Here is a 25,396-nt window from a genome sequence, read left to right as displayed (position 1 = left end):
ACATCATTCCGTTGCCAACAAAACCGAGATTACATGTGCAATCGAATCCAGTGCTGGTTCTAGTGCAGGTTGCATTTGAGTCACAAGTATGGTTTGTTGTGTCACAAACGTCTTCACACATCATTCCGTTGCCAACAAAACCGAGATTACATGTGCAATCGAATCCAGTGCTGGTTCTAGTACATGTTGCATTTGAGTCACAAGTATGGTTTGTTGTATCACAAACGTCTTCACACATCATTCCGTTGCCAACAAAACCGAGATTACATGTGCAATCGAATCCAGTGCTGGTTCTAGTGCAGGTTGCATTTGAGTCACAAGTATGGTTTGTGGTATCACAAACGTCTTCACACATCATTCCGTTGCCAACAAAACCGAGATTACATGTGCAATCAAAGCCAGTGCTGGTTCTAGTGCAGGTTGCATTTGAGTCACAAGTATGGTTTGTTGTATCACAAACGTCTTCACACATCATTCCATTGCCAACAAAACCTAGATTACATGTGCAATCGAATCCAGTGCTGGTTCTAGTGCAGGTTGCATTTGAGTCACAAGTATGGTTTGTGGTATCACAAACGTCTTTGCACATCATTCCGTTGCCAACAAAACCGAGATTACATGTGCAATCGAATCCAGTGCTGGTTCTAGTGCAGGTTGCATTTGAGTCACAAGTATGGTTTGTGGTATCACAAACGTCTTCACACATCATTCCGTTGCCAACAAAACCGAGATTACATGTGCAATCGAATCCAGTGCTGGTTCTAGTGCAGGTTGCATTTGAGTCACAAGTATGGTTTGTTGTGTCACAAACGTCTTCACACATCATTCCGTTGCCAACAAAACCGAGATTACATGTGCAATCGAATCCAGTGCTGGTTCTAGTACATGTTGCATTTGAGTCACAAGTATGGTTTGTTGTATCACAAACGTCTTCACACATCATTCCGTTGCCAACAAAACCGAGATTACATGTGCAATCGAATCCAGTGCTGGTTCTAGTGCAGGTTGCATTTGAGTCACAAGTATGGTTTGTGGTATCACAAACGTCTTCACACATCATTCCGTTGCCAACAAAACCGAGATTACATGTGCAATCAAAGCCAGTGCTGGTTCTAGTGCAGGTTGCATTTGAGTCACAAGTATGGTTTGTTGTATCACAAACGTCTTCACACATCATTCCATTGCCAACAAAACCTAGATTGCATGTGCAATCAAATCCAGTGCTGGTTCTAGTGCATGTTGCATTTGAGTCACAAGTATGGTTTGTTGTATCACAAACGTCTTCACACATCGTTCCGTTGCCAACAAAACCGAGATTACATGTGCAATCGAATCCAGTGCTGGTTCTAGTGCAGGTTGCATTTGAGTCACAAGTATGGTTTGTGGTATCACAAACGTCTTTGCACATCATTCCGTTGCCAACAAAACCGAGATTACATGTGCAATCGAATCCAGTGCTGGTTCTAGTGCAGGTTGCATTTGAGTCACAAGTATGGTTTGTGGTATCACAAACGTCTTCACACATCATTCCGTTGCCAACAAAACCGAGATTACATGTGCAATCGAATCCAGTGCTGGTTCTAGTGCAGGTTGCATTTGAGTCACAAGTATGGTTTGTTGTGTCACAAACGTCTTCACACATCATTCCGTTGCCAACAAAACCGAGATTACATGTGCAATCGAATCCAGTGCTGGTTCTAGTACATGTTGCATTTGAGTCACAAGTATGGTTTGTTGTATCACAAACGTCTTCACACATCATTCCGTTGCCAACAAAACCGAGATTACATGTGCAATCGAATCCAGTGCTGGTTCTAGTGCAGGTTGCATTTGAGTCACAAGTATGGTTTGTGGTATCACAAACGTCTTCACACATCATTCCGTTGCCAACAAAACCGAGATTACATGTGCAATCAAAGCCAGTGCTGGTTCTAGTGCAGGTTGCATTTGAGTCACAAGTATGGTTTGTTGTATCACAAACGTCTTCACACATCATTCCATTGCCAACAAAACCTAGATTGCATGTGCAATCAAATCCAGTGCTGGTTCTAGTGCATGTTGCATTTGAGTCACAAGTATGGTTTGTTGTATCACAAACGTCTTCACACATCGTTCCGTTGCCAACAAAACCGAGATTACATGTGCAATCGAATCCAGTGCTGGTTCTAGTGCAGGTTGCATTTGCGTCACAAGCATGGTTTGTGGTATCACAAACATCTTCACACATCATTCCGTTGCCAACAAAACCAGCATTACATGAGCAATCGAAACTTCCTGCCGTGTTGGTGCAGGTTGCATTTTCACTGCAGGTGTTGATTGTCGCACATTCATCTAGATCTGTAAAGTGAATATTTTTTTTCTTGCTAACTATCTATTGTGCGGGATTGATTTTTTCTTTTAGGGATTTCCAACCTGTTTAACTTGTTAATCTCGCCAATTTGTTTTGCCTTCTCTAACGTTTGGGCAATGAATAACGGTTCAAATGACAGTTGTGGCAAGTTTTTGGTGTTACTGATTTCCTGGTTTGCAAAAAAAGCCTTCAATTTCTTTGACGAATTCAGGTCACATAACGATTAAGTCTTTTTTTTTTTTAACAAGATTATGCAATAAACCGGACGCTTTATAATCAACACACGTTATTAACAGAAGTGATAATTTAAATTTCCTGAGCTGCAATAAGGTTACTATGGCACTCAACCAGGGCGGCATAGATGCTGTAATATATTTTTGTGGTCCAAAAGACTCTGAGAACAAAATAGACTCACACATCTACCATACAGGAAGTGACGTCACCTTTTCTAAATAATGCGATGCAGCGGGCTACGTACGCTCTCTGGTTTGTCCAAAGTGCTGCCCGTAGCGGAATTTAGCATGGATAGCAAGCGTATTTTATAAATTATCGGTCAAATAGAGATTTTTGCAAAACCTTTAATTGACGTCAAGGCGAGGGTACACAAATGTGACATCAGTTCTTTTTATGCTGTTGAGAATACACATTACGACGTCACCATACGCTAAGGCGTGTTGGTGACATATTTTGAAAACTTTGTCGGTACACTGCAAAACGTCACCGTCGGCTAATCAAGACAAATTTCTCTAATTAAGCAAGCAGAGGTTTTCCGAAAAAAAACTAGACTACATGTCCGACAAAAACCGAGGCGGCTGTGACTAATAAACCAGGAGAAAATGCAATTTCAGTTTCATTGTTTTGTTGGGATGGTTCTATTGAAAAAAATATATTGAAAATATATCCCAATTTTTGGCAATTACTTATCGTGATAAGAAAGCAACAGCATTTTTTAAGGCTTGTCAAAAGTTTTATCGATGCTTGTAAAACAAAACTCTAGTGTGCGGAGTTGTGTTAGTGTAGACCAGTGGTCTTCAACTTTTTAACGAAATCGCTCTCTTTTGGGGCACTGGCTCAACTTCGCCCCCTATGAGATTGTTATTTTATGAAAAAAGTTCTTGCCTCTTGAGCATATGTGGTCAATTAGATTTATCCACCAACACGAAAGTTTACTTAGTGATTACTCGGTAGTGGTGAATCCTATACATTCCACATCAACGTACACTACATTTACCAAATTATATGATACAAACACCTCACAGTTTGGACAGCGCTACTGGCCTAAAGAAAGCGAAACAAGTCAGAGGAAAAGCTGATTACCGTTATATTTGAAAGGTATGGCAGGGCACTACATAGCCTTAACAAAATGTCCCCTGTGGCAAATTAAGTGCCCAACCATGCTCTCGAGATCGCAAAAAAAACGAATAGCCAAATATTATTTATTAAAATAGCAGCATGTGGCTCAAATGCCCCATATGTTAGTGTTTGTTTGCAACACGGATAAAATTTGGTTTTAGTTAAGTTAGTCTCACAGTTCTTGTACTTATACAATCAGTAATACGAAATCGCCCCCGTTGAAGAACCCTGGTGTAGACTATTCTACGTGGCTGGGTAAAAGCTCATTTAATTACAAAACTACATCCTACAATGAACTTGCGTAAAAAAGATCGTTGTGAAGTCGCGTGTTTGTGTACCAACGTTGTTCTACCGCAGAGGTCACCAAACTACAGCCCGCGGGCCGGTTCCGGCCCTCGGCATCATTTTATCCGGCCCGTGAAGGTATTTTTGGTTTGAAAAAACGTGTGAAACATTTTGTGACGAAATATGTTACAGCTTGCGAAAAGGATTAGGATTACAACAATTTCAAGGTATATGATCCCAAAGCTTTCAAAAATGATTGTGGAAAAACCATAAACCCTTGGCGGTCCCGTCAAAATCGCCTTGTAAGTTCCAGTCTGCAAAAAAGGTGCGTCAGGAGTCAGGGCTTGCAAGCTATGTGGCCCCTTGAAAATATCCAGCCCGCTGTTAAAAAAGAGCTCGGTGACCCCCTGTTCTACGTGGAGGCTAAACTACACGATTAAACTTGGCTCCCGTTTGAGTAATTCTCTATTTGTTTCTATTCGCGATTCTTGTTATCTCTTTTGTGGCCCAGAGTAAAATAAGTTGAAACGTAAACGTTCCTCATCCTACATTATACGCAAAGAAGTAACTGATTCTGAAGTTTACGCTTTGATGATCAGAGTAAGTTTGCATTATGTCATCATAATTACGTATCACAGAGGTTGAATTTTTTTAACGTAGTGATATATGGGAGTGAGTTAAAGTTTCATTACTTTTCGTTTGTTAAACACTCGATGGATGAGTAAAACAAAAAAAGTTGGTCACACTTGACAAAATAGTAATATTTTTTTCATTTGTTAAAGACGCCGCGGGCGAAATTTTTGCCTCGCCGGCCACATCTGCTCCGTGGGGCGCGTGTTGGAGACCCCTGTCTTAGAACTGGACTAGACCAAACCCTCACTACAGCGTGACATCACATCCACATTCCGGTTTGTCGCACTTAAAGTTATTGAATGCAATTATCCAGATTTTTTTAATAATTACCAATTGCGGTTTGGGATTCACTATCCCTACGCAAAGCGACTAAATTCGTCTGTATATTCAAAATTACCTTGGTTACAGTTTCAGGGCTTAATTTTTCACTATGTTACTATTTGTACAATTTGCTTCATATATTTGCTATTGTGTTATATATGTTTTTAGTTATATTACTCACAACTTACCAGTTGTTACAGTGAAACTGTTTAGTTGTTGAGATGCAGATATCGAACCATCAAAGCTCCTGAACCTCGCCGACACATTCACCGATGTTGTGCTGTCAACATTTAAACCAGACAAACGCACCTGAAAAAAACATACGAAACAAATTATAAACGAACAGGAGCACATAAAACTGCATAACACTTCAAGCCACCCTGATTTGCTGACATCTAAGTTATGGACATGCCCACACATGGGATTCTGCATAGACTGCTAAGAGCCGCCCGGCCTATTGATTTACTCGGTAAAATAAACTTATGGTTTGGTATAACAGTGATGATTCACTTCGTATTTCACGTTCAGGGTGAGGGACCAATTATTATCCAACAGTAAAGAACCAGCGCTGCGTCCAATGACACCGGGATGATACCGAAACAGTCTTTAAAGTTCACTATTATACCTATACCCCATTCCCGCGTTTATAAAACGATGTTTTTTTAATTTACGGTCTAAATATCAACAACAAATTCGTCAGCAATTTAGAATATGTTGTCAAGCAATGCTATTGAAGCAGCTATTGATTCTCGATTCCCGATATTGTGCATTGCTAGCAAGACAACCAGAAAAAAAACAGTTTCTTGTTTGTCGCACAAGCAATTTTTGCTGTGCTTGTGCCTGTATGATTTTTATAAAAAGATGTGCATCTCAGTACCAAAACTATAGTAGGGTGGGGCAAATAAATAGGTGTTGCCTTAACCATATTTTAAGCACATTTTCACCCTCTTCCTGCGGGATAAACGGAAAACTAACTTGGTGAAAACAAAATCAAAAACAACAACCCTGCTTTACATCTTATTATAGTATTACCGCTATTACGGTGGTATTTAAATAACCTTAGTCTCTGTTAGCAAATTTCAAAAAAGAAAGCTTAGTCTCTGTTAGCAAATTTCAAGATATAAACAAGTCGAGAAAAATACCGTAAAATTGTCGGATCGGTCAATATATGACTCTGCAAGCTCAGTGCTAACCATTGATCCATCTGATCCTACATATTGGAAAGTGTACTGTGTAACTCTCTCCAGTGTAGCAGATGGAAAAGAAACTCGTACAGATTGTCCGTTGCTTTCAGGCACATTGGCGAAGTTGACGTTAGGCAAGGGAGCGTCGTCTAGATAAAAACGTATTTTATTTTCAGCATGCGTAATTAAACATAGCACTTATTTGTTTAAAATTTAAACTATAATGCCATGTCGAAATAGGACTTTATTCATAGCTATGTATATAAATGTCGCCTGAAGTAAACATCATGACGAGTTGGCAAAACGTTGTAAACGTGGATTGTTTTCAGGTCACCTTTTGGGCCAAACCATGAAGTAAAAAGGTATGCATTAACTAAACACAAATTAGACATTGAGGATATCATTTACTCCATTCTAGTTTTGCGCATGTGACATCATACCAGTTGTATCAAAGATGGCGAAGAAGTTTCCATTGCTGTCGGTTAATTCGTACACTCGTGTGTAGAACGGCTCAGAGCCTTCACAATTCCGTACCAAGTTATTTTGTCCTATGCCGTATAATGAGTTTGATTCCAGTGTAAAAAACGTATCTCCATTTGCCGTTATTTCTTAAAAAAGGAACAAGGTGTTAAATATTTTTTTTGCGGGTAAAACGTTTCTGCTAATGTTTTGAAAAACAAACACACAAAAATTGAAATTCCAATAGATACACTTTCGGCCCAGAAGAACGGCTGGATTAAAGTGGCTAAAAATTGTACAAACAAAGTAGCTTCAACTCGAAGCGTCGTTTTAAGCCCATCGGTATAAAGGTAAAGAATTGTTGCCTACCAAAGCACTTGTCCTAGGTACGACACTTTACATATTTTAGATTCGGATGTTGGATCTAGACTACAATGCTAGCTGACCCAACAAAAGTTAGAGCCGAATCACAAAAACAACAGAACATGCTTAAAAAGTGCGCTATAATTGTACTTTGCGTTAAACAACAAGAGCTATAATCGCTCGACCAGAAGCTAAAATTATGCGTTAATACAGCAGCAAGAGGAACATAGCGCTCTTTTAAAAAAATAGTTTCATCTTGTCGAAGATGTCGCAAACTAGGCAGACAGATAAAATGTATTTTGGCACACTCAAAAAAAAAAAAACTAAAGAGAAGTTTATTGCACGTATTCCAAAAAAGAATGGATCATTATGTAAAAATTTGTTAGTTGCGTGACCACTCTTTTTAATTCATATTCGTCGCAGTACATCATCAGGTGAAATTGCAGTTGCGTAGCAAACAGACACGGCCGTTGACCACGAAAAACTTACCTGAGATTGTAAAATCAATGTCGGTAGATGAAGCTGATATCAAATCGTTTGACGGAAAAGTAAAGTTGTCTTCCGGTCCTTGACTCGTGAAGAGGAACCACTGTCGCAAATCAGGAAGTTCACAGACCCCAGTTGGTTCGTAAAAATACAACGTGCTTGTGAAAAAATATCTTATCGGCATCTCTGTTAAAACAGTGTTGCAAAGAGTTAATGCCACAGCAAAAAGATATCATTTGCCTTTTGTCGCTATGTAACTCATTTAAAAAAAAATGTAAATCCTAGCAAAGTTATTCTGGGAATCTTTCCCTGTTCTCTTGTCGTTGTCGCACGAATTTTCACTGCATGGTGACATATAAACGACCACCCTCCCTACAACAACTGTTTATACGGCCCAGGAAACTTGCTTTGGGGCGACTGAATTATTGCGCTCCATCAGGATCACTGATCTCTATAAACACTGGATTGCGCTACTCCGTTGAACGGTTGGGTGATTTTTGAAGCAAATTGAAGCGTAATGGCGACTGAAAAGGAAGCCCCAAAAATGCATTGCGGACAATGGGGAGAGAGTGGAAAAATGACGATAATTTTTATTTTAGGCATTTGTGTAGCGATTTTTGCAGATATGATTTGTAGATTAATAGGACGCATGTATTCCAGTGTGTAATAACCAATAAATATGCGTAGATTGACTGTGATGTGTATTAGTGTATGTGTACTGGGAATACATTATTCAGTTAATGCTGAAATAAATCATTATTAAGTGGTAATAAATGCTTTATTGTGCAATATAAGTAGTTTACATGCATTTATTAATATTTAAGACACAAATCCAACAAGAATGGCTATTTTCTTCACACAAGACGATGTGATACTTTATTTAGCATCACCTTGTGCTGATCCAAACTGCTGTTTTTGATTGTCAGCAAAGTCTTGGAGCTAAAATATGGCTGTTTAAAAGTTTTTTGTAGTAGGTTCAACATTATTTTGCTTCTATGTTACAAACCATAAATCTAGTAAGCTCACAATTAGCTCATTTAATCTACCCTTTTTAGTTTGCAACCAACATGTGTTGAATATTTTTTTCTAATGTTGTGAATTCTCAAACTACAAACTCTTAACAAAATTCTAATATCTCAAAGAGATACATGTGCATATAAATGCATTTAAGACATCATAGCAGTTAGGGTGGACAAGTTTAACTACCCAAATGAGTTGCCTATTTATGTAGCCTACTATTTCAGTCAGAATCATGAAAAATATTGTGTTTATTCTACTTAATAAGCAATTTTCTGCAAAAACACACCTGCACACCAGTTATCACCAACACTTAAATTCTTGCTAAACAGGACTGAAGGCAACAAATACACCAACCAAGTTCACACAGATATCCTGTATTTTTTGTCAGATGATCACCATTATAACAGATGGTGCATTCACAAAATAAAAAACCTCAAAGTTGTTTAAGTTTAAAATGTGCAGCATATCATGTTACAGGCAGTGTCAGAAATGATTACAAAACATACACAGTGGAAGTAGAACAGTATACACACAAAAAATATTTAATCTGATTCCAATCCCTCTGTAGTGTATTTGTTGTCGAAAAAGGCTGTATTGTAATCTTGCAGTGTCATTAAACTTGAGGGTTTGGGAGGAGACTGAAACATTCCAGTGGAATTTTACCAGAGACAATAAAGGTTGCTTATTGGAGAAATATAAACCCTATTGTGTCTGAAATGTTTGGAAACAAATTTATCATAAATGTAAAATAGAATTGCAAAATTTCATAATATCACCATGGCAAGATAATAAAGATCCAAACCAATTGCACTCAATCGAGAAAAAAAGTCAAATAGTGTTAAAATAGTTGAAATATTATTTCAGTTTTTGTGATTTTAATTAAAACGTTATTCCACATGTTGGTCAGAATTTCCTGAAGTTTGATAACAGTCAAAAACAGCAGTTTGGATTAGCACAAGGTAATGTCACACAAAGAATTACATCATCTTGTGTGAAGGAAGTAGCCATATTGTTGGATTCATGTCTAAAATACTTAGCACGCAACCCACTTATATTGCATAATAAAAAAATTATTTCCACTTAGTAATGATTTATTTCAACACTAACTTAATAACGTATATCCAGTACACATCACAGTCAATCTACGCATATTTATAGGTTATTACACACTCGCATATTTATAGGTTATTACACGGTTATTACAATACATGCGTCCTATTAATCTACAAATCATATCTGCAAAAATCGCTATACAAATGCCTAAAACAAAAATTATCGTCATTTTCCCACTCTCTCCTTATTGCCCGCAATGCATTTTTGGGGCTTCCTTTTCAGCCGCCATTACGCTTCAATTTGCTTCAACCGTGACGGCCAGTAGCGCAATCCAGGGTTTATAGAGATCAGTAATCAGGATGCTATCCATGCGGGCATTGTGCCCTATTGTGGCAACCATGGAAACCACAAAACCGGCATGGTTAAACACACCGCATTTCTACAAACTTCGGTGCGCAGATTGAAGATCGTCAACATCTCACATGTAGGAGTTATGGAATTTACGTCGCCACTTGCCACTTATGCCAAGAACAATACGTAGGCCAGACAAAAAATCGGTTTGCAAGTCGGAAGTTCGACACTTCGCAGCGCAATGATTGGACGGCGCTTTTGCACCATTACAAAGAACGACACCCAAACGAGTTTGTGAAGAAGCCACCAATCGAAAGTTGCTACTGTGTCGCGTTTGTTGAACAGCCACGTACCGCTAACCTGGATTTAGCCGAAGATAAACGGCTAAACAAAATCAATGCGAAAATAAACATTAGAAAAATGGTCTTACCGAGGTGTAAGTGACGTGGTTTTTTTCTCCGCCTTTTACGCTTTTATCTTTCGTGCGTTTCTTATCTATTATTGCGTGTTCTGTCAGTTTAGTCTTTTGGGCTTTCAGTTGAGGATTGATTATGTGTGCGAAGGAACTATTAGCTTTTTCTAATTTTAATGCCTTTTCTAATTTTTATCCTTTTAATTGCTCTTTAGACACTGAAGATGCTTTTTAGCAAAATTAATTTGTTTTTACAACAATGTCAACACAGATTTTGGCCTGGAAATAAATATTTCCTGCACTTGTGATTTTAAAAATGTAATCACATGTGTTGTAACGATTGCATATCTTCTCCTCTTGCACTCTATAACTTGATAAACTATCCTTTATATGTCAACATAAGGATTAAAAATATGTTCTTTAACACCTTTTTTTAATCTTTGTTATTTTAACAACCCTAATTCAGTGGTTGTTAATATTTTAGAAAAAAACCTCTCGCTTTCCCCGTCCCAATTCCAAATGCTGCCGTTAATATAGATTTATGCGGCTGTGTATTAAAGTGTAAGTACTGGCGGTTGTGCATAAAAAGGCTCTTTTGCTAGACGGGTGGGTTCTAGAACTAGTATGAAAGTTTTTTTTACCTTAAATAGTGTATTATAGGGCACATGCGTCCAGCTACTAGACCAGTGGTTCTTAACCTTTTTATAACGGCCGAACCCCTACGATATTCTTCAGCCTTTGGTCGAACCCCAAAGTTACATTCTAGGTTTTTAGCCCATTTTGTTTGGTGGGTCATAATTAGTTTTTGTTCAAACGTAGTAGAAACAGTTACTGTTTGTCATTATGTTAAATTCTGACTTCATAATACAAGCAACTTGTTTCATGATTGCTTTAATTCCGGCAATTTTTAGTTTTTACCAAAATGAACATTGCATTTTTAGCATCTGTACACAAACATGAAAAAGATGAAGTAATAAGTTTTTGCTGCGAACAAAATTTCGTTGCTTTCTGCTTACGAACAACGGGAACAATGCTCTTTGTTACGTAAAAAAAGAAAATAAAACCTTGGTGCAGGGGTGCACAACCATTTTGCTAGGACGGCCGCATCGCAGATTCTTATTTCACCAACGGCCGCCATTTACCTGCTTATTTTGTTTCAAAATACTTTGTTTATATCATCTATTTACCATCTCATAGCGCCCAAAAATCCCAGATTAATTTCTAGCTCGGTGCACAAATTGAGCTGCACAGCGAGGAGATCAGTCTTAAGTGTTTATGATGTCATAATCTATATTGTGATGCTTGTGGTACCTGTTTTGTTCGCATTGTTGGCACACAATAGGCGTACAAAAAGTCTGACACATATGGTTATTAGGCTGGTAATACTCTTTTTAGTACCACAAAACTGTTTAGAGCAGTTTAAAACACCCCTGCGTAAGTTTAACCTTCCAGTGTTTTGAAATTGAGCAAACACAAATTGCCGTTTTTAGCGACTATAGACCCTAAAGTTTGACAAAAACGAGTATTTGTATTGTACTTCAAAAAGACCTTCGTCGAACCCCTGTTTCGGTGTTGCCGAACCCCGGTTAAGAACCACTGTACTAGACACTGTGTAGTTATATTGTGTACAAACAATGCAACTTAAACAGGTAATACAACATTGGTGGTTATGTCATAAATAGAAAAAAAAACGTTCACTTAAACTTATGGATAAGGTTGGATCATAATCTGGAGTTTTGGGCGCGAATGGACGGAATATAAGATAAACCTTGGTATATTTTTTACAATTGTAAGTTTTAACCAAACAAACAAAAAAGATGGTAGATGTAACACTGTAGGACAGTGGTTCTTAACCTGGGGTTCGCGGACCCCCAAGGGGTCCGTGAGATGGTTTCAGGGGGTCCACGGAGGGAAATATGTTAAGTATCATTAACCAACAGAAGAATATTTTTAAGTTTCTCAACCGTTTTTACAATCCTGCATACGAGTGCACGCTGTTCATGGCGCCTTAATTGGGCAAAGAACATATGCTTTTTGTAATTGTTTTCGCTATTGTGACATCATAATAACACACATGGACAATAGACTTTATAGGACAAGTGATTTGTGAAGTTATATATACCAGAAATATTATCAATTCGATCCGTTGGCCACTAAAATACAGAAACGTCATTGATTTTAAAGGACTGTGAAGGCGGATTTAAATGCTTCTAAAGCATGACAGGGTATAATGCAAGAAACGTGAAACATAAAAAGACTTGTGGTAAATTGCGTTGGGGGTCCGCAGACTTACAAAATTCATAAAAGGGGTCCGTGACTACAAAAAGGTTAAGAACCACTGCTGTAGGAGGTTATTTAAACAAGAGACTCTTATGCGGCCGTCAAAGGGGAGAAGGTTTTACATCTCATACTATAGTAGAGCTTAGAATGAAACGGAAGTAAAACACAATTTACCAAACTGCACAGCTGTTTGTTTGAAGATATGTTAAATCAAATTTGCTTTGTCGCTATATGTCTATGTTATACCCAAGGTATATTCAGAATCCACTGTTGCACATTATGCACCACCGCCCCTTGATAGACGGCAGACGCCCCTATGCATTGGTGTTCGCATATATAAATACTGTTCTACCTGCTTTTACCTTCGTATCGTACTTGATTATCTGTGTAAAACAAAGTGTCGGGAATCATCAGGGTAGCGTTGTCTGGTGCTGTTGACTCGTTCACAAGTATCTCATAATGGATGAAATTTGATACCGTCATGTTATCGAATGTTATCAGGTTTGCACTGTGAACATTTGAGTTGTTGGCATAAGCGGCATTAATTGCATCTTGGATTTGCTGCGTCATGGTTTCGGTGTCAGCAGGATTGCTTGCATTGAATCTGACTCTACCGAATGCCGAACGACGGTCTAAAAATTTAAAAGTGTTTGTTTACCTCTATGCACCCGCCCTTATTGCTCAATATGTTTAATAGTTAAAAAAAAGTGTAACGATGTATAAAAGACACATTGTTGGTATAAGTTGGCCGTAGAGATTTTTTGGTTAAAAAAAACTTTTAGATTTAAAACTCCTACAGATGTAGCATCTGATGTAGCACGTTTTATTCTACATCCTTGGCAATTTGGTTTTTATTAAAGCTACTATTTAAGTTCGTATCTTGTCTACCTATGCTACAGATGCTTTTTTAATTTGCAAAATACACCTAATCGAAACTTTTTTTATTTGTGTCATAAGACCACTTTAAAACCTAAAACTAAATTATACCAAACATATCGCAACATAAAGCCACAATACAAGACTTCATTCAACTTGTGGCATCCAAAAGAAGCCTTTGGCAGTAAAAAGAATATGCTACACGCTAAAGTCAGTTCAGGTTTGTTTAACACTTTCATTGGCATACGATGACATAAAATGACGAAAATTTTGGCTAAATTTTTGTGCATATGACAAGAACCTATCTACCGATCAGCACTTGATTAATAAATTGTAACATTATTAGAAAACACATTACCTGTTCTGAAGCTGAAGTTGGCACCGAAAGGACTTTGTTCTTCCGTGTAGTTTACAGATCCGAGAACTTGTGAAACGCGAGCTTGAACTTGGTAGTCTGTGTTCGCATCCAGTGAAGTTAGTCTGCAAGTATATACAAGTCCAACTGAGTTTCTAAATTTGATCGACTGTTAAGCTATACGTGCATTTGTGGGTTGCGAAAAAAACATATACAACAGACATAACGTCGTTTGCCTTATTATTGCAATTCATCAGCCCTGCAAGAGGCGGAATGTTGTTTGAAGATACAGACATAAACCAAAGGTTACAGAGCTTTTGTCTGTAGTAGTAAAACGACTGTGTTGACCTGTTAACAATAAGTTACACGGACATAACGCTCTAGCACACAAGTTACAAACATCTCAATTACACAAGCAATGTGATTCATAAGTATTACTGCCTCTAAATGTTACAGATCGTACATTGCAACGTAAGCGTATGATCCACTTGCACATGTGCAGCTTTCCAGGATTCTTGTTCTCATATTCGTGTGTCTGACTTCCCATGCAGTTGCGCCTGGCGTCTTTTCCAACATCACCACAGCAAAGGTAGGTTTTGGCAGAATGTAGCCGATTGTTACGCCAGCGGGGGCTGAAAAAACACGTGTAATGTTACTTTGGTGACGCCCAGGGAGACTGATCTAAATACAAGTACCAATGAAGGTTCGTTACCATGAGGTCCTGGGTTTGAACCCCGTAGAAAATAAACAAAGCAGATTTTGAAAGAAGACAAGTATAACCTAGTTAGATGTCGGATTTAAAAAAATGCATGAAAAGGTTTAGGAGTTGAAAATAAAAAAGGTCCTATTCTACTACTCCAAAAGTCAACAGCAATATCTGATTTAAAACTGGGAGTGTCGTAACTCGTAAATATGTAATTATTGGCGTCCGCAATGGGCTAAGCCTTATCAGACCCAACTTAACTTTTAATTTTAGTTCATGCTTTATGATGGGTAGGTAAAGTATTATACGGTAGAGTAGAGTAACTTTCGTTAAAGCTTAACTAATATTCAGATCAACGATTTACCTGTCCGTACGAAACTACTGGCGCTTTGTACGCTTTGAGCACCGACGTTCGCTTGCAGTTTTACTTCGAACACAGTGTTATTTGAGACACCAGAAACCTAAAACATTGCATTTAAAACAACTGATGAAGCATACATTAAAATGCAAGGTATAAGAACGACAATTTTCCGCTTCAAAAAACGTGTACATAAGTCATTGCATCGGCAGGGTATATCATCCTGTTTTTGAGTTTTCTAATCAAATAAATAAACAGCAAAGCTTGTGTAACAACAATGCATGAAACAGACGCAGTAAATAACTTCAAATGTGTCTGAATAAATAAGTGATTTAAAGCGAGAAAGCGGGACACAGACGAATAAAGTGTACAACGCAATCACAAGCTTTTTGCCCAAAGAATACGTATTTGGTGTAACTTACTGACTCAGAAGTAGCCCCAGCGGTTAGAGGTAGTGAAGTAAAGCTGTTTGGATCGGAGCGATGCATTGGTGCGTACAATAGTTGAGCATTTGTGGTTCCAGTTAGACTGAAAAAAGCCGTAAATCCAGTAAAGTTCACGTTTCCAAATGTTGGCGAATCGATGGTTTGGGCGTCTGCATGAAAGTTATGCAAGAATATACTTTTTTGCTTCCAGAGAAAGAAACAGTATTTTTAAATCATGCAATAAAACGCGTTTAACCCAGTTTCTATACTGTAAACTAAAATTGTAAACTAAATAAAACTAAAATTATCGTGGACTAAAGGTAGTTTCTGTCTTTTATAAACAGTGGGACGTTTAGGCTGTTTGCACTTGTCAAAAATAGAAGCTCGTACACCACATCACAAAATAAGCATCAAAAAACGAAAATGAACTTTAAACTTTTAGCAAACTCACTGGCAACAGTTGCCAGTTTGCTGGTGGTGATTAGGAAAATCAAAGTCCAGTATGCGTTGTGCCACATCTTTAAAGGTAACCAAACTTTTGCAAAAGATCCAATCATCTTTTTTTACTGTTGGACATGTCAAAGTGTAGCAGATGTGTCAGTCTTTGTTAATAAGTTATGACACCAAAATCGCTGTAATAAAACAAAGGGCATTGTTAGTGGCTTTCGCATGTAGCTATTATTACTAGGAAACACACAGCACCCCTTAATGTAAGTACAAGCTAAGCATATAAGTTACTTCACAGCTATAAACCAGCATTCATAGAGTTACCTCAGAATCAAGGTTTACAAAGAAGATTCCTGCAAACTGTCAATCGTTATAGTGTTGACTAACAAATGTTGCCTGGTTAATCGTAAAAAAATTTAACTTTTAAGATAATTTTACCTGTTGAGTTTTATAAAACGGAGATGACATACTGAAATAATACAAGAAACGGTTGAATTATATGGCACAAGCAATTCACAGCCAAATCCCAAGCTTTTAAAAAAAATTGGACAAACTAGCAAAAAACTCGGAAAATCATTTTAAAATGTACGATTTTGCGACATAACAACAAAACCATATTGATATGAATGCTATTCTTTATTTGACTGAAAAGCACATACATTTAGGACATGGCGCTGTTTTTGAAGACTGCCGGGGCCAGAAGTGTTAGTTAATCTCGTCGCGCAGCTCTACTTCACGTGGGCCGTTGCAACTATTTCACAAAACTACAACATTACTAACGCTGTTCGGTTCGCTAGTCAGCTGTTTCGGTAACGCGTGCCCAACTGAGCTTTTGTGACGTGAGAAAGTGCAAGTCCTTGGTATGGGCTAAAAAACGCTGATATTTTACTAGCTTAAAAATAGCGTCAAAAATGTAACACAAAATCTGTTTTGTAAACCATCAAAAGTTTTTTTGGCAGTTTTCATCACCACAGCGTAATCTTTGCAGAAATTCGTAAGTTAGTCAATAAAATTTTAAACACAACAAGGAGGAGTTAAAGTTGGTATCCACCCTTTAACTCTACCTACTTTGGTCTGGTCCTTTTTACTTGCAAAAGCACGGGATGCGTCAACGGCATAAAAAATGTTTGTCGACAGACACTTGGCATTTGCTTTATCGAACACCAGTTTTTAATCGCTAAAACGTTGAAAGCGTTGTCTAAATCAAATACACTTTGCAAGCCTATTTTTTCATCACTAGTTAATAATACTTCAGTGAAATACTGAAAGCAAATGCTCTCTGTATTTTACACTCGCAATGATAGATGACCTGAAATTGTAGTCCGCCATAAGTTCAAACATATAATACTTAAAGTTATTTTCACAATTACTGTATTGTACCATTATCTAAAATGTAGGTTGTTCCTTCAATGATGAACACAAACCCAATTTCACCATGACGCCAACATAGACCTGTTATTGTCACGCTTAAATTGAGGCCCTAAACCCGTAGTGTCAAAAAGCAGAAAAAAATCACTATCGACAAAACAACTAAGTTTTGGGGGACTCTTCGTCCACACGTCGCCGGCAAAAGATCGCCAACTGACCGAAACGGGTCTGGTCACTTAAGGATCATCGTGCGAAGTCTCGATGGACCCCTTTGACTGGGGTTAGATGATATCAGCCACTAAAGAATGCGTTAAGTAAATAATACAGACAGGGGTGTGCCAAGGATGTCAGGGCTTCAGATTTCAATTATTTTTCAGGGATTCAATTATTTTTCCAGGGATAGACAAACCGGTATGAAACAAACATTTTGGCTTATTTGCATCTGACTTTTAGCCTACACGCTTAAAAGTGCAATGAAACAAGTCAAGTTTGACTATTTTTCTCTTTGATTTCCGCTACTGTGTTTCGTTTTCCCAAATTTACTGGAGTTGTGCGATAAGGTTTATCGCACGGTTTGGTGCCGGCTTTGTTAACCAATCATGTACTAAACGAAATCAAACACAACTTGCTAACTGTTTGAGATTAGCCGAAACTTCCAGCAACTTGATCTCGCCAAGACCCCGAATGAACTGAAGTTCTCCTGAAGTTACGACATTTTTGTTTGGAACTTTTGCAACCATTTTAAGAAACAAAACCATCGCCAACGGTGCTTAAATTGACTGTTACTTTCTTTTCTTGGTAAAACCAACATAACTTAATCAAAAGCATAGCAGCCAAGGAGCATGTGTATATAAAATGCAAAATACGTTTTAAATTTAAAACCAGGGTGTGCAACCTGTGGCCCGCGAGACAAATGCGACCCGTTGATTAGGTTGTGAGACCCACAGAGACGTTTGAATTTCAAATGTACTTGAAACGAGTCCCATTATTATACATTTTTGAGCAGATTAATACACCCGGTGCGATTTTTCTGAGACCTGACAATATATGCGGCCAGAATCAAATGTGAATTCTACTAACTCAATATAGGCATATTCGGTATGCAACCAATTAAAGCGAGTCCAACGACTAATAAACAAGTTTAATCCACATTGTTTGCAACCGGAATGCGTTGTTTATAAGCAGAAAATAGACAAGTTTTAAAAAAGAAATATCTTTTTTGACCCAACACCTTATGACGTAACACGCATTTTATACAATGGCATACAAGGCAGAATTTTTCTACAACAGAGGCAGGGGAGACTTCTGGCTGTCGCATTGTTGCAAAACGTTTAAAATTTTAGGAAGATTTTCCATTCAAATAAAGAAAAAACAAAAAAATAAAATAGTTTTTTTGGTGCATGTTTCAGACAAGAAGCATTGAGCATGAAGTATAGGACAAACATCTACTGGGGGCGTAGAGAAAAAAAGGTTAAGAACCACTGGTGTATATATAAACACTATAGTGTTTCAAAACGAACATATACTTCGCACGTCCCGCATTGTTTGTTCATAAAGATACAAATGACACTTAAAAATGTAATAATAAGCAACAGACTAGTTACAATCAGATATTTTTGTGATAACGTTTTTTTTACTTATGACTGTGCCTTAAAAACGTTTTCATACGGGTAAACTTAATTTTTATATTTTTAGTCATGATTATTGTGACTAGCTTTGATACTACGCCAACCATAACCACAGAACACAAACTCGTTGGTAGCGCACGCTATGCGGAAAATGATTCACACTTGGGCGTTAGTATCGATGAGTGGGAAATTGTGAAGATTTTCGTTCTGTTGATGCGGTAAATATCAGGTCGTGCAACATGCAAATAGATACGTGACACAAAACAACGGTCGCCACGATTTTCAAACAACGCCAGGGTTTTTCAACGACTGTGCTTTATGTCCACAAACCAACAAAGCAATAGGTTTATAATTAGATAAAGAGCGCACGACTTTGTAACATAAAATGGCTCTAGTATTTCGTGGTGTTTTTTGATTTACTCTTGTACTGTACGAGTCTTAATGTTAAGTTACTTAATTCATCATAAGAATATTATCTTTAAATCAACATGACTAATGAACGAGGTAGAGCTACTAACACCATACCTCACGGTAGTAAGTGGCATAAGGAGCTGAAGTATTTATTTAGCGGCTAAACAGGGTTTGGGTTGGGAAATGAGTTTTTGAAAATTATACATTAGTAACTAAGTTCTTTTGCTAGTTTTGTTGAATTTTCGAATGCTAATACCTTACATTGACCCTAATAGCCCTAACCGTGGGCATTTTTTTGGAAATACGACGTTTTAATTGCGAAAAGCGTTCTTTGCTCCACCTTTTGAAAATTAGCTAAATGTGGGTCTACCCTGCATGAGGTATTGGTGTTAGCATCTTTTCCGATAAACGATTTGTTTCATGGAACTTAAAACTTTTATGTGTATGTTGGATGAACGTGGGCTAGCGATAAGGCTACAAAATTAAAGCCTAGCGATAAGGCTACAAAATTACCCTCTATATCTTATGAGGTCTTCCAGACGAAAATTTCAGGGTTATGAAGATTATGAAAATCCCGTCTATTGTGTGCTGGCGTAAATCCCCTTGCATGGAAGTTTACAGGCAGCTCAACGTTGGACAATGGGGCTTTAGACGAGCTTTTAAGGGTTTGTTTAATAGCATAACAGAGTAATTGAAAGATTTTACGCAGTTCATCAGTATTAACTCATTGAAATCAAAATTTCCGAATAAACGCTCTTTGAGAAAGAGTGCCAAAATGATAAAAACACATAACTTGCTGCACCGATAACATTGTTGATAAGTAGACTATATTTTTAAACTGGCTAAGAAACTGTAAAAATACACAAAACCTAGGTTTTTCGAGTTAGGAAACTACTAAACGATCATTTTATTTAGTTGAGTCTGTTACAGTAGACCAGTGGTTCTTAACTTTTTTATAACGGCCGAACCCCTACGATATTCTTCAGCCTTTGATCGAACCCCAAAGTGACATCCTAGGTTTTTGCCCCATTTTCTTTGGTGGGTCATAATTAGTTTTTGTTCAAACGTAGTGGCAACAGTTACTGTTTGTCATTTTGTTAAATTCTGACATAATAGTGCAAGCAACTTGTTCATGATTGCTGTAATTCCGGCATTTTTTTTGTTTTTACCAAAATGAAGCATTGTATTTTTAGCATCTGTACACAAACATGAAAAAGATGAAGAAATAAGTTTTTGCTGCCAACAAAATTTCGTTGTGTTTCTGCTTAGGAACAAAGCGAACAATGCTCTTTGTTACGTCAAATAAGAAATTAAAACCTTAGTGCAGGGGTGCACAACCATTTTGCTAGGACGGCCGCATCGCAGATTCTTATTTCACCAACGGCCGCCATTTACCTGCTTATTTTTGTTTTAAAATACTTGGTTGATATTATATTTACCATCTAATAGCGCCCAAAAAGCCCAGATTAATTTCTAGCTCGGTACACAGATTGAGCTGCACAGCGAGGAGATCAGGCTTAAATGTTTATGATGTCATAATCTATATTGTGATGCTTGTGGTATCTGTTTTGTTCGCATTGTTGGCACACAATAGGCGTACAAAAAGTCTGTTACATATGGTTATTAGGCTGGAAATACTCTTTTTAGTACCACAAAAACTGTTTCGAGATGTTTAAAACAGCCCTGCATAAGTTTAACCTTCCAGTGTTTTGATATCTGGCAAATACAAATTGCCATTTTTAGCGACTATAGACCCTAAAGTCAAAAACGAATATTTGTATTGCACTTCAAAAAGACCTTCGTCGAACCCCTGATTCGGCGTTGCCGAACCCCGGTTAAGAACCACTGCAGTAGACCGAAATAAACTGAACTCAACTCATAGTTGCATGTGCTGTACAGTACATCAGAGCGGAACAAGTCGTTTTGGCCGAACAACTTTGCGCTCACGTTAGCACAGTAATAAAAGGTTTTGTTACAACAGCCAATGCACAAACTTTAAATTACAGACACTGTAAAGTTTTTAGACCGTTGTGAATAAAAAATTGCTGTACTAGTTCCAAATTTTGGTTCAAAATGCCATACGCATTACCAGTACGGTATAACATGAAACACAACAAAATTAACACTGTTTCAACCTACATTAGCAGGTAAAGTATCTTATCGCCTCAATATATTTGAAAACATTTAGTTTTGGGGGTGATAATCAGTCCAAACAAGTGTGGGAAAAGGCGGTGCATTAAGACAAAAGTTTTCAGAACACAAAACAACTGATAAAACGCATATGTCTGTTAATTTACCGCCTTTCTTGTGCAAGTTGTTAATGACGTTTTAGGGTTAAGACCAGTGGTGAGTTCAGCCGGTTCGCACCGGTTCTATAGGACCGTCTTACGAAATTTTATGCGATCAGCGAACCGGATAGCATTACAGGTTACTGTCAATGGACTTTTGTAACAGAACCGACTGAAAAGCATGACTTATGTGATAGAATAGGCTGACCAAAAATTTGAATCCTACCTCTGGTTAAGAGCTGTGTGGGCTGCCAGGTATGACAGAAAAATATTTTTGGGCTGCTGCAATAAAAGTTTTCTGACCAACGCCCTGCATCTTAAAACTTCCTATTCACTTCGGAAGCCCACAACACAAAACGATTTACCTACAAGTCGCCAGACCGAGAAATTGTATACCGTAACCCTATTGTATTCGTCAAGCAGTTGAACTTCAATTGACACTTGGTAACAAACGTGGTATTGTGCCAACACAACCTTCTATTCAACAGGCGAAACAGGAATTTAGCTTCCGGGATTTTGACACAGAAAACTGTTGACTACCAAGATATCTAGTCTCGTCTTTACCACATTGTATCAAATCATCTATTATTTTATGAGGAAGGCTGGAGTGATTATTGTAGCGCCTACATAATGTATTCTATATACACAAGTTCTTTGGCAGTTATGTTTATGATTACATGTACTATTTGTAAAGCCATATTTTAAGAACATACACTTATTACGTACGTGTGCTGGGCTAGGCTCATCATTTTAACCAAAACGTTAAATTGACTTTGAAAAGTCTTTGCTTGTCACTCTGGGCATTGCTGGGTAAACTGCAAGAGATCGTGGAAAAGCGCTTTACTAAGTTTCGAAATTTCTTTGGCCAGTTAAAGCCTATAGTGTTTCAAAGTTTAGTGTCTGAGAAGAGACAACAAATTGAAAACAAAACCGGAACCAAAGAGAGCGAGCAGTTGTTGAGGAAAATTTTAGTCATGTTCTGTTATAGGGTTGCCATATTTTATGATACACAATCCCTGACAAAATTTATCTCAGTTGCGTTAACCCAATGGTTCTCAAGCTTTTTCATTATTTTTTCTAAACGGTCCCTTTGCCATTATTTCGAGGGATCGCGGTCCTTAATCCTAAATGTGTATTTCATAAAAACGAAAATTGATTGCAGGATTTTAGCTAGTTATGCAAAATTGCGCATAACAATGATCCAAATCTGACATCACAGACAAGACAAAACATCACAGTTGTGCGCGAACAATTGCATTTGTGTTAGTTGTCATGCAATAAAGCCTATTGTTTAGCAATAAAGACGGTCGATTCTCACTTTCATTTTGATTTAAACTTATTCAGTTGCACAAACTGACGCCAAATAAGAATATAGAATTACCTCCACCTTTTCGCGGTCCCCGCAAAATTGCCTCACGGACCCCTAAAGCAGTGGTCTTCAACCTTTTTTATAGGCGACCCAAATTTAAGGGAAAATGAAATCAGAATTTACATGCGACCCCATTTTTTTCAACACCGAGAAAACGTTTTAAGTAATGCTGAACCGAAAGAACAATTACACAAACTGTACATAATTACAAACAAATATGGCGATACAAAAGTATTCCGAAAAATGGCTATACCAAAGTATTACGAAAAAAGTTTCATTTAAGACATAAACCCATTTTTCGGAACACAAACTTGTCAAATAGTTCAACATTTAATTTGCACTGTTAGTAAGATGGTTGCGCCTGTAGGCCTATACTGTCCACAAGTTTTGAAGCAACGGCTTGACTTTGCACAAGCTTAACCGCATGTCATGCCCCACTTCCAATCGATTACGATGTTTCGTTTTTAATACACTCATTGCACTAAATCCTGCTTCACACAGCCACGTGGTTGAAAACGGGATTAGAAAAATTTGGCATAGTTGGGTAGGTTGCTTAAATAACTATTCACTCGTTCTGGTGTCACCTTAAATAATACAAACTTATAGTGTTGAGTCATAATACACGTTGTCGAAACCCATTATTACGCGATAAAGGCATTTTCTGTTTTTCCACTACCACGATTTAATTGCAACAGGAGGTAGCTAGCTGTACTACAAAACAAGAGCAAAAGTTGCGATGTAAAAGAACATAATATTAGTTTCATTTTCTGTAATCAATTTTAAAATGCAATAAATTAAATTCGGCGACTTATTGCGACCCCAGAAAAAGTTTAGGCGACCCCATTTGGGGTCGCGACCCATAGGTTGACGACCACTGCCCTAAAGGACCCCGGACCCTAGTTTGAGCGTTAATCATTTTGCGATCCAAACACTTCTATTACGGAATAAATTTTGAATATTCGAAAGTCACACGGACGGCGACACGAGAAAACGTTAGATACGATACTCTGATCCTTGCCAATTAACTTTCTGCGTATAGGCTTCTGTTACGAATAAAATTACAACTTTCTTTACTGCACTGTTTTGCCACTTGCTTAGTTTGTTGTTTTGTCACTATGTGTTTTCCTTTTCTCGTAATATGATTTATTGGTTTATTGAACAGTTTTGTTATTGCTTTGGTTTGTTGGTTCGTCGACATACGTTCATACGCGATTCATTTCCATATGTTGCGAACATTATTACCTTTGTTTATTCGTTTTCGGTCCTGGCACTATGTTTGGTTGTTGCACTGTCACTATATGTTATCCGTCTTTTCTGTTTGTGTTTCACCATTGGTGTTGTTTTTTTACGTAGGTTTCTCAACCTACCTTGCGTATATTTGTTTCTCATAACATACTTTCATTTTACACTGTTGCTGCCAGGCATAACGTATTAACAGAATTTTTAGCTCTTCCGGCAGTTTTTTATTGTAATATGCCAACGTTTCGATGTCCCATACGAAACACCTTCATCAGGGTAATGACATACATTGCAAACACGTTGGCATATTACAATAAAAAACTGCCGGAAGAGCTAAAAATTCTGTTAAGACTTTCATTTTGTTTTATTTCCTATTTCGTTTCGAATGCAACCCACCGTGTTGCCTTGGCATTCCTGCGCGTGTCCCTAATTACAAACATCCTCGGGACTTTGCTTAATTTGCCCCAAGAATAACTGCTGATTTTTCCTCGTGGCTGGCTCCCTAACGTGAGGGCTGTGAAAATGTGATCGGGGAGACTTGGTTGGTCGGCCTTGGTAGAACGTGCTTCTTGGCTTGTGAGATCTTTTATCTATTTGTCCGTTTTTGCATCGTGTTTTTAAGTGCTACGTTGGCCCGATTGTGTTGTCGAGAACCGTGCTTATTTTACTCCGCTTTTATAATAAGAACAAAGGATATATTGCATATTTTGTTACTGTTTTGCAAGAGAATTAAGAGTAGCGCGCGGTCTAGTTATTGGTTTTACCGGCTAGCCGTTAGAGCAGCGTCCTGAACCTTAGGCGCAGAATTAGTAGCGCTACACTTCTGTTTAGTTAAGTTTATTAGGCTAAGCTCATTACTCTTACTATCCTTAAAACAATAAGCACATATATCAGGAGTCGCCAACCTTTACCACTCTAAAAACCGTTCGGACCAATTTCACATAGAAAAACAAAACAAAACACTGGGAATCACCTTTTTTAATTTGAAATAAAATGCCACTTTGAAAACGTTTTTCTGTCCCACGACATTCGACTTTATGTTGTTAGTTAGTTTTATGTTAAAGCAAATGAAACTAACCACGTTCACACGTAGCATCGAATGCTGTGTTTTCTTGAGACGCGGATTTTGATTTTTGTATTTAACGGAGTATTGTTAGACAACCAGTAACAAACAAGTATTGTTACGCGCGCACAAACACTGCAAAACGAAACAGTTAGCTTGTGCGTTAACATGCGCGCCAGCAGTTTACCTCTTCACGCTTCATGGCATAGACGCGATTGTAGCGAATTACTAGAAACTTTTTCTGTTGGTACATTAATTTCATAGCATATATTTTGTTCTCTTAAATTCCTGACTTTTAAGTACATTTTAACATTTC

The 25,396-nt window shown here is 37.8% G+C and overlaps 1 pseudogene; it reads left to right on the top strand.

The window, feature by feature from the left end:
• The first annotated feature begins 7,454 nt into the window (after positions 1-7,454).
• Positions 7,455-10,302, top strand: LOC145228255 (uncharacterized; annotated as a pseudogene).
• Positions 10,303-25,396: the final 15,094 nt, after the last annotated feature.

Source organism: Phallusia mammillata, chromosome 5 (assembly GCF_965637545.1).
Source record: "Phallusia mammillata chromosome 5, kaPhaMamm4.hap1.1, whole genome shotgun sequence".
NCBI lineage: Eukaryota > Metazoa > Chordata > Ascidiacea > Phlebobranchia > Ascidiidae > Phallusia > Phallusia mammillata.
This window is presented reverse-complemented; position numbering and strand designations above follow the sequence as displayed.